Source organism: Hyla sarda, chromosome 2 (genome assembly GCF_029499605.1).
Source record: "Hyla sarda isolate aHylSar1 chromosome 2, aHylSar1.hap1, whole genome shotgun sequence".
NCBI lineage: Eukaryota > Metazoa > Chordata > Amphibia > Anura > Hylidae > Hyla > Hyla sarda.
Window position 1 is genome coordinate 35,178,803 of NC_079190.1, and position 14,944 is coordinate 35,193,746.

Genomic DNA, 14,944 nt, shown 5'->3' on the forward strand with positions numbered 1-14,944 from the left:
GAATTGAAGGCCACTTGTGTTTACAAAGCCCCCATGGTACCTGAACAATGGACCTCCCCATATGTGACCCCATTTTGGAAACTACACCCCTCATGTAATGTAATAAGGGGCGCAGTGAGCATTTACGCCCCACAGGTGTCTGACAAATTTTTGGAACAGTGATCCGTGAAAATGAAAAATGTAATTTTCCATTTGCACAGCCCACTGTCCCAAAGATCTGTCAAACGCCAGTGGGGTATAAATGCTCACTACACCACTTATTAAATTCTGTGAGGGGTGTAGTTTCCAAAATGGGGTCACATGTGGGGGGGGTCCACTGTTCTGGCACCACGGGGGGCTTTGTAAATGCACATGGCCCCTGACTACCATTCCAAACGAATTCTCTTTCCAAAAGCTCAATGGTGCTCCTCCTCTTCTGAGCATTGTAGTTCGCACGTAGTGCACTTCAGGTCCACTTATGGGGTACCTCCATACTCAGAAGAGATGAAACCCGTGTGGGGTATTAAGGCTCACTTTATTCCTTGTTACGTTCCTCAAGGGGTCTAGTTTCCAAAATGGTATGCCATGTGTTTTTTTTTTTGCTGTTCTGGCACCATAGGGGCTTCCTAAATGCGACATGCCCCCTGAGCAAAATTTGCTCTCAAAAAGTCAAATATCACTCCTTCTCTTCTGAGCATTGTAGTTTGCCCGTAGTGCACTTCAGGTCCACTTATGGGGTACCTCCATACTCAGAAGAGATGGGGTTACAAATTTTGGGGGGTATTTTCTGCTATTAACCCTTGCAAAAATTTGAAATTTGGGGGGAAACACACATTTTAGTGGAAAAAATATATATTTTTTTTACATATGCAAAAGTCGTGAAACACCTGTGGGGTATTAAGGCTCATTTTATTCCTTGTTACGTTCCCCTAGGGGTCTAGTTTCCAAAATGGTATGCCATGTGGGTTATTTTTGCTGTTCTGGCACCATAGGGGCTTCCTAAATGCAACATGCCCCCCAAAAACCATTTCTGAAAAACGTACTCTCCAAAATCCCCTTGTCGCTCCTTCTCTTCTGAGCCCTCTACTACGCCCGCCGAACACTTTACATAGACATATGAGGTATGTGCTTACTCGAGAGAAATTGGGCTACAAATATAAGTATACATTTTCTCCTTTTACCCCTTGTAAAAATTAAAAAATTGGGTTTACAAGAACATGCGAGTGTAAAAAATAAAGATTGTGAATTTTCTCCTTCACTTTGCTGCTATTCCTGTGAAACACCTAAAGGGTTAAAACACTTACTGATTGTCATTTTGAATACTTTGGGGGGTGTAGTTTTTATAATGGGGTCATTTGTGGGGTATTTCTAATGGGAAGACCCTTCAAATCCACTTCAAACCTGAACTGGTCTCTGAAAAAAAGCGAGGTTCAAAATTTTGTGAAAAATTGGAAAATTGCTGCTGAACTTTGAAGCCCTCTGGTGTCTTTCAAAAGTAAAAACACGTCAATTTTATGATGCAAACATAAAGTAGACATATTGGAAATGTGATTAAAATAAAAAAATATTTTGAATATCCATTTTCCTTACAAGCAGAGAGCTTCAAAGTTAGAAAAATGCAAAATTTTTAAATTTTTCATCAAATTTTGGAATTTTTCACCAAGAAAGGATGCAAGTTACCACAAAATTTTACCACTATGTTAAAGTAGAATATGTCACGAAAAAACAATCTCGGAATCAGATTGATAACTAAAAGCATTCCAGAGTTATTAATGTTTAAAGTGACAGTGGTCAGATGTGCAAAAAACGCTCTGGTCCTAAGGTGTAAAATGGCCTGGTCCTTAAGGGGTTAATGATTTCAGTACGTTTCACCTTGAATGATAAAACACCTTGTCTGACATCCTCCTTCAAAAGTGAAAGAAGACGTTTTCAAAATGTGTTGGATGTTACTCAAGTTATATGGATTTACAATACCAACCAACAATACCAACCAACTTCTACTTTTGCAAGACTAAGGCAAAACAAAGGCGGTAGTCAGTTTTTACTTGCTGAAAAAAATATGTCAGACTTCATTTAGCAATTAGATATTTTCATTGCATGAGTTAAAAAATGGGCTATCCATCCTTTAAATAGGTCCTGTCATTTAAAAAAAACTTTGCATAGATCAATAGTATAAGCGAATATGAGAAACTTTGTAATATATCTTATTAGACAAAAATGCTTCTTTCTCCTGTTATCAAGCTTCTTCCCTCTCTGTGTCAGACTATATTTCAATCTGAAAACCAGCTCAGCTATGTCCTGTGTCTGCAAAACAAGAGATTAAAGTCTATGGAGAGGGGGAGGAGAGAGTTTCACCCATAAGCTCTTTAAATTGGCATTTGACAACAGATTTCTGCTCTGCAGGCTTCATCTTTAATATAAAACTGCATATTAAAGATTAAGCCTGCAGAGCAGAAATCTGTTTAAAAAAATGCCAAATTCAAGTCATATAATGGCCAGTAATAGTGCTGCTCCTCATGTACACACACAGGGCAGCTTATCCTGAAAAGTCACCTGAAACGACAGGTATGCTTTAAAGATTGATGGCCTATCCACAGGAAAGGCCATCAATATGAGATCAGCAGTGGTCAGACTCTCATGATTCTCACAGATCACAAATCATACTATTAATAGTGGCTTTCCAAAGTACTGCGGTATTGTCCCATTTACGTGAACTGCATTCCTAAGATTTCATAAGAACAGACTGTCAATTTTTAAAGATGACCTGCCATCATTTTGATGCTGTCATGAGCCATCAGGGTGGTTCCCCCATGGCTTCTGTTTGTCCTGCCTACCTTGATTAATAGATATCACCCTAATCCTAAACAGGGAGAGGTCTATCAATAACGACTGATGGTGCTGGGAGAACCTGCCAGGAAGCCCCCTCCCAATTACTTGTGGTTTTAGGAGCATGAAAGTAATGGTTCCCTTTAAAGACTGGATAACCCCTTCAAACACTGTTCTTCTACTTAAATTTGTGTTTTTTTTTTGAGTCACTGTGATGTGGGGCATTCTTATACTATCTAGTCCAAGTTTAAACTGTCTAGGACAGTTTTAGTAGATCTGTCCCACATGGGCTCCATTAATGGCTTAACCAAAGGATAGGCCACTAATATCAGATTGATGGGGAAGCCAACTTTGAATACCCCTTTCAGTCAGCTATGTGAAGAGGCATGCTAACTAGTGCTATGGCCTCTTCATAGTTTGCTGGACCAAGGGCAGAATGCCCCACTATAGGACTAAGCACAGTGGCATCTCTACAAATGTGTCTGTGCTAGTACGGCAACTCATCTATTTAAGTGAAATGTCTATTTACGCTGATACAGACTCATGTGTTTACACTTAAGAAGCAAAATTGCAATGAATTCCATGAATGTAATTTGCTATAAAACAATTTCAAAAGCAATCTTATAGCATCAAACTCTTTCAACAATGTTTTGTTGTGACTGTGAATAAAATGTTCCCATAACAAAAAAAAAGTAAGTATGAATTCGGTCTATTAGACTCAACTGTTCAATAAAAGCGAGGTCCCTATAGAAAAGACGATATTGAACCTCTTATTATGTAGTTGGGTTTTATCACACAGGACAGTTAAGTTTGTGTTCTACAGCTTCTATTTTCAGTAATGTTTTTCAGAGAGGCAATTCTCTGATGGGCTTCTTTTCAGCCTTTCTTTTCTCTACTGTAGGAACTTCTAAGCTAATGAAAGACCACATAAAAAGTGACCTTTAATTTGGCCTTAAATGAGCCAAGAAGTTGGCTTTAGGAGAGGAAAGAAAGACTGATAAGAAGCCCATTAGAGAATTACTTTCTTGACGGACATTACTGTAGAATACAAACTAAACATTTTTTTTTAAATAAAGACCTAAAGATAAAGTTGTATTTGTACTATAATATTATAAAGTATAAAGAAAGATTAAATATATATATATATATATATATATATATATATATATATTATTTATATATATATATATATATATATATATATATATATATATATATATATTATTTATTTATTTATTTATTTTTTAAGAAGTTTATTTGCAATATTAACATGATCTAAAGGTGTTTTTGGAGAATAAATTACACAACATTGTGTGTTCTGATCATGAAATGGTTCAATTCATGTTTCTATATAGACTTTAATATTCCTTTGCTGATGCTGATTTAACCTGGTTCTGTGCTAAAATAAAGGCTTATTGGTTGGAAGTCAGGGCATGGATTCAGCTCAAACTAAATCTTGCAGTGCCTTTTGGCCCTTGAATTTCTTTGTTGGGTGATACAATTGCAAGTTTTTTGTCTAGACTTCTTAGTGTTTTTAAAAGGTTTATCAAGTGTCAAGTAAACTGAGCAAATTTACAAAAATAAATCTTCAGGAAATTTCATTCGGCTTGTACATCTCAGAAGCCTTTCAGTCACCATGGAAAATGTTCCTTCTTTTTTTTTTTTTTTTATAAACTTATACAGTTATTTATCATGTATTTTACCAACTTCTTTTTCTCCCTGCTCCTTTTTTGTATTGTTGTTGGGTTTAGCCCAGGTACACCCTCCTGCCCGCCGCAATCACTAGTGTTGAGCACGAATATTCGTAATGCCAATTTTTATCGCAAATATCGGCAATTCGCTATTTCACAAATATTTAGAATAAAGTGCTATATATTCGTAATGACAAATACTCCTTTTTTTCACATGCAAATTTTCCATGCAAATTTTCGTTTTTTGGTTCTTTTCCCATGCAAATTTTTGAGTGAATTTTTATGCGAATTTTCCATGCGAACAAAGTGAATGAACATAGCGGATATGCAAATTTTGCAAATATAGGATGAATAATCATCAATATATTCGCAAAATATCGCAAATTCGAATATGGCCCCTGCTGCTCATCCCTAACAATCACCACAAAAAGGCACAAAAACTCCCCATGCACAAAGAGCAGGGTCAACACGTCCCCGCCATGCATTCCTTTGGGAGTACCTCAGCTGTCTCTGGCGCTTTGACCCTGCTCCAACCGTAAATAACACATGATCCCCAAGAAGAGATCCTTAATATCCTTTCTTTATATCCAAACCCTAAAATTTTACTTTTATTTGTGTTTTAGAAACAGTATTCGTCGTCAGTCACTGATAGCTATGTAAGATCACTGTTATCACTTGAGCTTATGGCCCATAGACATAAAAGATGGAATTTTACATCATATATCACCGTTTTTAGCTGCAGTCCAAACAACAGATGACAAAAATAAACCAGGGACACAGGCTTATTAAAAGCTCAGACACATAGCCCCCTGACATGTTTTGCTCATCAGAGCTTCATCAGAGGTCTGGGTAAATGGCCCTGGAGATCCTAGGGGGTCGTGGTGGTCAGATTTCCCAGTGGTCAAACACTTATCCTTCTTCCTGTGAATAAGGTATAAATTATAAACTGCTGGATAATCCTTTTAAAATGCTGACCAAAATACCATCCAAGTGTGGATTGAGTGGATTTCAATATTCTCTTGACTCCATTTATTCCCGCACGTGATATGCGGATGGCAGCTTTATTTTTCCTCTGCATACGTCTTGAGAATTTACTTCTTGGCTCGCATTGTTGTAATACTAGTGGGTCATAAATACTGTGATCTTTAGAGCTTCTATTAAGTAACATTGTTATTAGCTCACCGGGGAATTTAAGCTTTAAACCAGATATGCGTATGGAGCAGTATTACGCATTTGTGTATTTATGCTTCCCAGCCCCAGCAGACTGTAAATACATGGATTATACAGAGCTTAAGCTTCATTAGAGATATTGTTACTGGCTTCCCACTGAAGGTTTTTAGAATGTAAATTATTATGTATAGCATATGATAAATTGCATTACATTTCATTGCTGTGTTTTATTTCTCTATTTGTATACAATTCTTACTCTGAATTTCTATTAAAGGGGTATTCCAGGCCAAAACTTTTTTTTATATATCAACTGGCTCCGGAAAGTTAAACAGATTTGTAAATTACTTCTATTAAAAAATCTTAATCCTTCCAATAATTATTAGCTTCTGAAGTTGAGTTGTTGATTTCTGTCCAACTGCTCTCTGATGACTCACGTCCCGGGAGCTGTGCAGTTCCTATGGGAATATTCTCCCATCATGCACAGCTCCTGGGACGTGACATCATCATTGATCAGTTAGACAGAAAACTTCAGAAGCTAATAATTATTGGAAGGATTAAGATTTTTTAATAGAAGTAATTTACAAATCTGTTTAACTTTCCGAAGCCAATTGCTATATATAGAAAAAGGTTTTGCCTGGAATACCCCTTTAATACTGTCACGATTCGGCTTTCGGGTTGTGGATCCGCTGTGTCAGCGAGGGATTGGCGTGGACCGTGCTAGTGGACCGGTTCTAAGAGGCTACTGGTTTTCACCAGAGCCCGCCGCAAAGCGGGATGGTCTTGCTGCGGCAGTAGCAACCAGGTCGTATCCACTAGCAACGGCTCAACCTCGCTGACTGCTGAGAAGGCGTGGGACAGAAGGACTAGGCAGAGGCAAGGTCAGACGTAGCAGAAGGTCGGGGGCAGGCGGCAAGGTTCGTAGTCAGGAAGGATAGCAGAAGTTCAGGTACACAGGCTTTGGACACACTAAACGCTTTCACTGGCACAAGGCAACAAGATCCGGCAAGGGAGTGCAAGGGAGGAGATCAGATATAGCCAGGGAGCAGGTGGGAGCCAATTAAGCTAATTGGGCCAGGCACCAATCATTGGTGCACTGGCCCTTTAAGTCGCAGAGAGCTGGCGCGCGCGCGCCCTAGAGAGCGGAGCCGCGCGCACCAGCACATGACAGCAGGGGACCGGGAAGGGTAAGTGACCTGGGATGCGATTCGCGAGCGGGCGCGTCCCGCTGTGCGAATCACATCCCCGACGGCCATGACAGTGCAGCGCTCCCGGTCAGCGGGACTGACCGGGGCGCTGCGGAGAGAGAGACGCCGTGAGCGCTCCGGGGAGGAGCGGGGACCCGGAGCGCAAGGCGTAACAAATACATTGGCCATTTATCAGGGTTGGGGTAGAGCCAGTCGAAGAATGGAGCTCTGGTCACCAGTCACCACCAAAGAGATATAAAGAATTTATTAAGACTAAGGGGGAAATTGATGAAATCTGTGCCTAGCGCGGACCATCGAGAAGTCAAATTTTTTTGCGCAAACTACATGGTTTGAAAAAAAAAAAAAGATAAGGGGTAGATTTCGGTGAGATTGTAAAGGGCATCTTCAGATGTTCAGTAATATATGTAGAGGAATGGGCCTCCTAATATGACTTATGATTTTGCCCCCTGGGAATAAAGGACCTGGTGTTCTTTTCTTTTGCTTTCCATGACCCATTGCTCAATGCCCCCTCCATTAATTTGCTGACAATGCAGTTTCCTAAAGAGGAGTTCTGTGCAGTTTCTGACCAATAGAAAAAGAAATGGAACCAACCAGGATTGACCCTCTCTCTTTAGGGCCCCATAGCATTTGTATGGTCCACCACTATGGTACAAACACCTTTGCAGGTGTGGGTCATAAAGAATATGTTTTAAAATGTATTATGAAAATCAACACAGTGTGAGTGTGCCTTTATACCTTCACATATAGATACATCAGCCTTATGCCAAATTTATGTTCCCTGTTATACATATAAACACAAATGTAGAGATGTAGGGGCTGGTGTCATGCTACCCTGTTCTTATGACATTCTACAGTATCGGCACCACATTTATTGTACTCTGACCCACCGGCCTAATGTGTTTATAAGGTGTCTATCTTAAAAAAATAAATACATTGTAAAATCACCGCTGCACTCACAAATGAAGTTTGGAAAAAATGAAGATGTAGTTTTATTCCATCACAGACAGGCAACGTTTCGGCTGCACTATTGCACATTGAGAAATGTTGCCTGTCTGTGATGGAATAAAACTACATCTTCAATTTTTTTCCAAACTTCATTTGTGAGTGCAACGGTGATTTTCCGATTTTTGTATTGACTTGGGGACTTTGAAACCAGAACCCTGTACCTGCATGCACCCGAATTATCTACTGACCACCCTTGCAGGAGTGCTGCTTTTTATTCTCTTGTTTGGATATCTATCTATCTATCTATCTATCGTCTTATATGTTTCTATTTATCTATCTATCTCATATCTATCTATCTATCTATCTCATATGTATCTAATTATCTATCTATCTATCTATTTATCCATCTCATATCTATATCTATCTATCTATCTCATATCTATCTATCTATCTATCTATCTATCTATCTATCTCCTATCTATCTATCTCATATCTATCTATCTATCTCATATCTATCTATCTCATATCTATCTATCTCATGTCTATCTATTTATCTATCTTTTTCATATCTATCTATCAAATATCTATCCATAATATCTATCTATCTATCTATCTCATATCTATCTATCTAATCATCATTTCATCATCATCTTGTTATTAGACCAATCACACTCTGAATTATGTACAAAATGTATCAGGAAATGGAGAAAACCATGATATTTCCCTCTCCCGTAGCTGCAAGGAGTTAATCATTTGTATCTCCTACAGTTCTTTAATATTAAAGCGTTCTCTCCAGTTACTTAGTTACAGTCCTTTGAAGTGTATTCTACACTGTGCTACGCTCCAGCTGCAGTGACACATCTACCAAATCCCTTTAGCATCTATTTAAAGAAATACTTTTATATTCCTCCCATTGTATATCATAAACACTCCAGACACCATTGTATTGCAATAAACAGTACAGAACACTCTCCAAAGAAGGTTTGCTGCATACTCTGTCCCACTGACTCTCTTTTTTCTGCCATTATTTCAGTGCGATTGATTTTGGATTAAGTACATTTACAAAACAACCTGATAAACAGCAGCTGTGCCAACAACTGGTGGTTACTGTATTGGAGCGAAGGATACTAATATATGCTGTATATACTGTAAACATGTGGAGGTTGTATAATCACAGTCAACCTGTTCAATAGGAGGGGCACCAAATTGATCAGCTGATCATTGTGGGTCGAGACCTTTAGTAAAACTAGCTGTTTGGTTTCAGCTGTTCATTTCCCCTGCAGTGGCCACTACAGGAGAAATAGAGTATTGCAGGAATTCATCTAAACAGAGAATGGGTCTCTACTTTGTTTTATAGAGTAGAATATTTACCGATACTCCTTATTTTGGCAGGATAATCCTGTGAATAGGGCTGTGACCCTCTACTGGAGGTTTGAAGTATTGCAACAATTCAACTAAACAGAGGTTAAGTCCTGGCTCTATGACATGCATTGACACTAATAGAGAATTTGTGCCCTGTAGTTCACAAAAGGAAGAGAAGTGGGTTAGGCAGAGTAGGTCTTTGACACTATTGAGTTGGAGGGGACCATTTTTAATGGTCTGTGTGAGGAAATGGTAGGTGATCGTGTAACTCATTGTAGTAGCGTTTGGGCTCTGGAGCTGCTCTCCTACATCATTCTCTTGGTCTCCTTTGCTGAAGGAACTTGAGGTGCCCGAAACACCTCTGGGACCGGCATATTAATGGGGTGCTGGATTTCAGGTGATCACTGTGTAAGGGTTACATCTCAGTTGGTGAAAGTCCCATGGTTCCAATCTTTTAATAGCTTACCCTTGCTATCCAAGCAATACAGACAGTTTTGTAGACTCAAAGAACAATTTCCTCCATGGTTTAGACCATTGTTTCCCAAACAGTGTGCCTCCAGCTGTTGCAAAACTACAACTCCTAGCATGCCTGGACAGCCAATGGCAGATAGTGAGGGCAAGGATAAGGGATAAAGTTGAGCAAGATGAGCCCCCTGAACCTGGATTCAATCCGTACTTTGGTAGGTTCGCGGCTTGCTGAACTTTCAAACATTGCCAGGTTCAGCTCATGCAAACTGGCAAAGTTGGGGCTGAGCTGTGCTTGCAGCTGACAGCTGCGAGAAAAGCTCAACCCAGAAATAAATGGGTTAATAAGCTAATGAACTTCTTGAGGGGGTGTATACATTATATAGCCATCTATATGGCTGAATAATGTATACAGCGAAGAGAGGGATAACTACTATCTCGTCCGGACCTCTTCTTGTAAATGTCCCCCCCCCCCCCAGGAGTTAACTAGCTGTGAGCTCAACAGTGCTAATTAACTTCTTACTTGCTTCTCAAAAGTTTGGCGATGGGGGCAAATAACTTATGAATTTCTAGGGAAGTTACTCAAAGCAGGAAAGAAGCTTCACTGCATGAAAGGAATCTCCTGGACAGAATCTCACAGTCCTCCTTTGTTTTCTCTTTATGTTTGTGTAAATTGAATTTATTTTCCAGAGCGAAACTAATAGCAATTTGTAACCAGACAATAAGTTTCGGTATAATTAAAGTGTTTTATTTTTTTTATAATGAATTCCAATTGCTATCTTCTCCAGTCTTCCATACCCCAATTGATTGCTGGTCTTATTAGTTAATCTATGGGCTATGGGCTGAAAGCAAGTGCCTTATAAATCATGGTTTTATAGAACTGAATACCTCCATATATTGTTACAATTACTCCATTAAACGAGAAATTCAATTTTTATGAGATAGTTTTATTTTGTCTTAAGAAGGATATTTATAGGGAAAACATAACCTTAATGATATATCTATTTAGCATAGAAAGTAATCATCTATGGAAGTGCTAGTTTTAAAGGAGTTGTTCAACATCGGATCAAATAAAATGAGATGATATACAGGTCCCCTGTTCAGGACTTAAAGGGAGTGTCCTGAAAAGCACAATAACAATAAACAAGGTATACTCATTTCTGCCAGTCCCCTGCAGCTGTTGTGCTGACATTTCCGCTCCTGGTTGCTTCGTAGTGGTTTCTGTGATGTGCCAACCCCACAGGAACTGCCCCACTAAGCCAAACAATGAATGAGTTAGGATACTGATGTATTTACATGAGCAGGGCAGCTACTGTGGGGTTGGCCTGTCACACATACAAGGAAGAAGTGGTGAACAGCAGAGGGCCAGGAGTGTTGGCTTGACAGCTCTTGAAGACCAGAACAGGAAAGTATAGATTACATATTATTTTAATAATACCTCCAGCTGTAACATCCTCCCCTGTCCTGGATTCTACATGGTCTTCGTTAGGTTCCTGACCTGTCCAATGAGTAAGGGTGAGAACCACAGCAATCAGATCTGGCACCGATACCCCCCCCCCCCCCCCCATGACAGGATATTTAACCCCCCTGCTCCCTATGAAGACAATGCCCATGATAGAGGTTTTTCCCATCACCAGCATTTCTGTATTCCCAGTGAATGAATATCTTCTGACCTTCTGCCTGTTTCTGATGTTGCCTTTCCTGGTGATATAGCACTATACCACTGTGTAGGTTTGGTCAATTGCCTGTTTCTTAATGCTGCATATACCTTTTGATTTTGTACCATGCTACTCTCTAGCTTTGACCTATAGCTTATGGTTGCCTTTGTGATTTTGTACCTAATCTGCTTATGTGTTATTAACCTGGATTGTCTGACTATTCCAACTATACGCTGGTGCTTCTGCATATAATCCAGTGTAGGGACCATCACCCACCTGGGGGGCACAGTGTTGGACGGATTGTCCAAGTAGGTAGGAAAAGAGGCTTGGGGCAGGCAGTAGGTTGCAATGTTTCCCCACCCTAGATATGTCACCAGCCTTGCAGAAGATATTTGTTTTCCCCTGACAACCCTATTAATGTCCATATACAGAACACGGACCGATTATCTGGAAAATAAGTGCCGTTCATTCAGCAAAGGATGATACAACTAATTATGTAGTTTATCCACCATCCATGGTTTAGAAACAAAACTTGAGTAAAACATCTTAAAGTATGAAATGAAAATCAATATGTGCTATGAGCTATAAGAGCTATGCTTCTCAAAATGCTTCAGAACCCAGGGAACTACAATTCTTTGTATACAAAAGGTTCTAATACATTTTTAGGTTTTTAACTTGTAAATGCTAGATAGTGGATACCCTACAGAATCAAATTTCCTACAGAAGTAAATCTACTGAGCTGGCACATTTCTAAGTGGTCCTAGTGTCAGCTTGTATAGGCGGTGGGCGTTTTTAGACGTATCCTCTGGCTAGTATATCTCTGTGGTGGAAATTCCATAGTGTGAATGAGCCATTATTATGAAAGTCCAAAGAAAACACTATAACGTGGGCTACATAAAAATACATGTTACTACAGTAGAGTCTGGACAGGATATCGCAATGAAGATCCTGAAGCATTGTTCTCCCACCAGTTTGCCTCCAGCCAACGGCTGTCTGGGCATGCTAGAAGTTGTAGTTTTGCAACAACTGGAGGCACACTGGTTGAGAAACAATGCCCAAGTACCCCTTAGTAGTACCCCATATAGTTGTAAGCCCCTTGCCACCCCCATATAGTTAAATGCACCCCACTCTGCCCCCATATATTTGTATGCCCCCTCTGTACCTCCAATATAAAAGTCGTATGCCCCCTCTGTGTCCCTGTACAGTTGTGGGCCACTCCATTTTCCCCACATTATTGTAGGCCCCTACACTACATAAATGTAGACCACCACACCGCCCTCATATAGTTGAAGACCCCCATACTGCCCCCATTTAGTTGTATGCACCCTCTGTGCCCCCATTTAGTTGTAAGCCACTACAGTTCCCCCATTTAGTTGTAGGCCCCAACACTGCCCCTTTATTGTTGTAGGCCTACCTTACTACCCTGCAATATTGCTCCACTTCAAGGACCTACTGCTATATCCCATAGCAGTAGATCTCAAGAGGAGGAGTGGATCATGGAAGCTGACGCAGTGCCCGCACATTTTCTCAGTCATCCTCGTGTAGTGACGTCACCTAGTCCCAGCATCCACTGCTCATTTCTCTTAAATTGATCCTCTGCCACTCTAAGATCTGGCAACATGGGCCACTGCCACTTTTAAAGCAGTAGAAAAATAACAATGATTATTTTTTTTTACCCCTTCCCTTCAATTCCTATGTTGAACTTGATGGACATATATCTTTTTTCAACCGTACTAACTATGTAACTATTTAACCCTATAGAGAACTGCTAAGTAACCCTAGGGGTACTGGTACTCCAGGTTGGGAACAGATGCCCTATAGTATTCTTCTGTTTTGTCCTTTCCGAATACAGGAAAGCACAGCATTTCAATGCCTATTGGCATTTGTACCTGGCATAATGGGTGAATATTTGCACAATGAATTGGTGGATTTACATAACACAAAATACATTACATTATACAATGCAATAAAATACTGAAAAATGTGCGATGGTTTGTGGCCAAGCCATCTAGAAGAAAGGTGTCAAATATTTCAAACTCTTGTTTAAGTTTCCAGGCAATTTACATGAGTTACAAGCCGGGAATATGCTACTTGGATTATTTACAGTGTGTACGGCCTAATATACCATGAACAAAACAGAAAACAATCTTCTTCATGCCATGTGTTTTCTTACAGCCGATCAATAGGCTATCACTGTATGGATGATTTGAGTCAATTCACAAGTATCTGAATGATGCCTTTGTGTTATTTGCCGTAATGATTAAAATGTCCAGGGATCGATGGGAAATGACAAAACGCGCTCCGGCGCCGTGTTAGGTAACCGTCGCTCCTATGGAAATGGGTTTTAATTCGCGGGCTTGTTAACCAAGCTGTCCCCATGTAAATTTGGCTTGTCTTCGCCTCCAAGTGTCATTCAATTAAGTGTAACAGATGTTTAGTATAAAAACGCTTCCTATAGGGAACAACCGTCTGGATGTAATTCCTGCGATCCTTAGGGACCAATATACGGGAAAAAGAGAGAGTGCACGCTCCATGGGAAAAATCTAAAATAAAAAATTCATCCCAGGATTAAATATTATGTTTTCCAGTTAGATTTAGATAATAATTAGTAAATAGGGCTAAAAAAAAATAAAAAAAAAAAAAAATAAATAAATTTCTTGCTTCTGGATATTGCTCTTTATACAATTTATATTCATTTTATACCATTTCAGAATATCTGCCTAATGTGCCCAGTGTAGATAGTCACACATGTACAATAGCCTCTTCTCTTGAAATTCTGCCGTGCTCTTCTACTGTTCTTCTGTATTACTAAATTGATAACTGTCCATTACTATTCTGCTATCATTAAGGTGGGTAAAGAAGCAAGAGAGATTCCAGGATGGATTTCTATAAAATGACTTCTTTATGTAGACAACATTTAACGCATTTTGGTACTTCTCAGGCTTTACTCATAGATATACATAAAGAGAAAGTAATACATATTTTTAATCTATAGGGGTCACATTATTTGTGAGATGACACTGAAGCCTTCCTGCCATGTCACAGAAAAAAAATAATACTTGTATATTTTACTCAGTAGGTCATACAGATGCTTTACATGTTTTAATGTGTCTATCTTCTGTATTTGGCTCACAAATCCCTCTTTTCTGCAGCTCACACATGTCCGAGGCAAGCACTGAGCCCGTCCTCACTCTCCATGCATTCACTTGCAGGCTGCTCTGTAACCCCCTCCTCTCTGTTTTCATGCTGCAGTCTGATAGGACAGGAGTGAGCACAGAGGAGTGCTAGTCTCACCCTCACTTTCTGGACTTTGTCTCAGCCTGTGCTTCAGCTTGGACAAAGTTGATGCTACAGCCGGACAGGATTATGTTCTGGATGGTATGGGGACCCCTGGTGGCCTTTTTTTAGAAGACATGGATAAAAAGGAGATATCATTTATTTATGAAGCTGATAGAAAGGTTAGTGTTTTCCCAAGATGTATAATATATAAAAATGTTTTTGATTCAGACAATGCCCATTTAAGATAAATACTTTGTCACTTGCATGGAACATATTAACCCTTAGTTTCATGGTTATCTTTAGAATCCGCATAAATGGAGCTTTTACATATTACTTCTATATAACAACTTAGATTGCGCTAAAA

At 39.5% G+C, this 14,944-nt stretch overlaps 1 protein-coding gene across 1 annotated transcript in view; it reads left to right on the plus strand.

The window, feature by feature from the left end:
* The window catches only part of CNTN5 (contactin 5), a 1,441,523-nt gene that overhangs the window by 104,643 nt on the left and 1,321,936 nt on the right, over positions 1-14,944 (plus strand). The window lies entirely within an intron of this gene.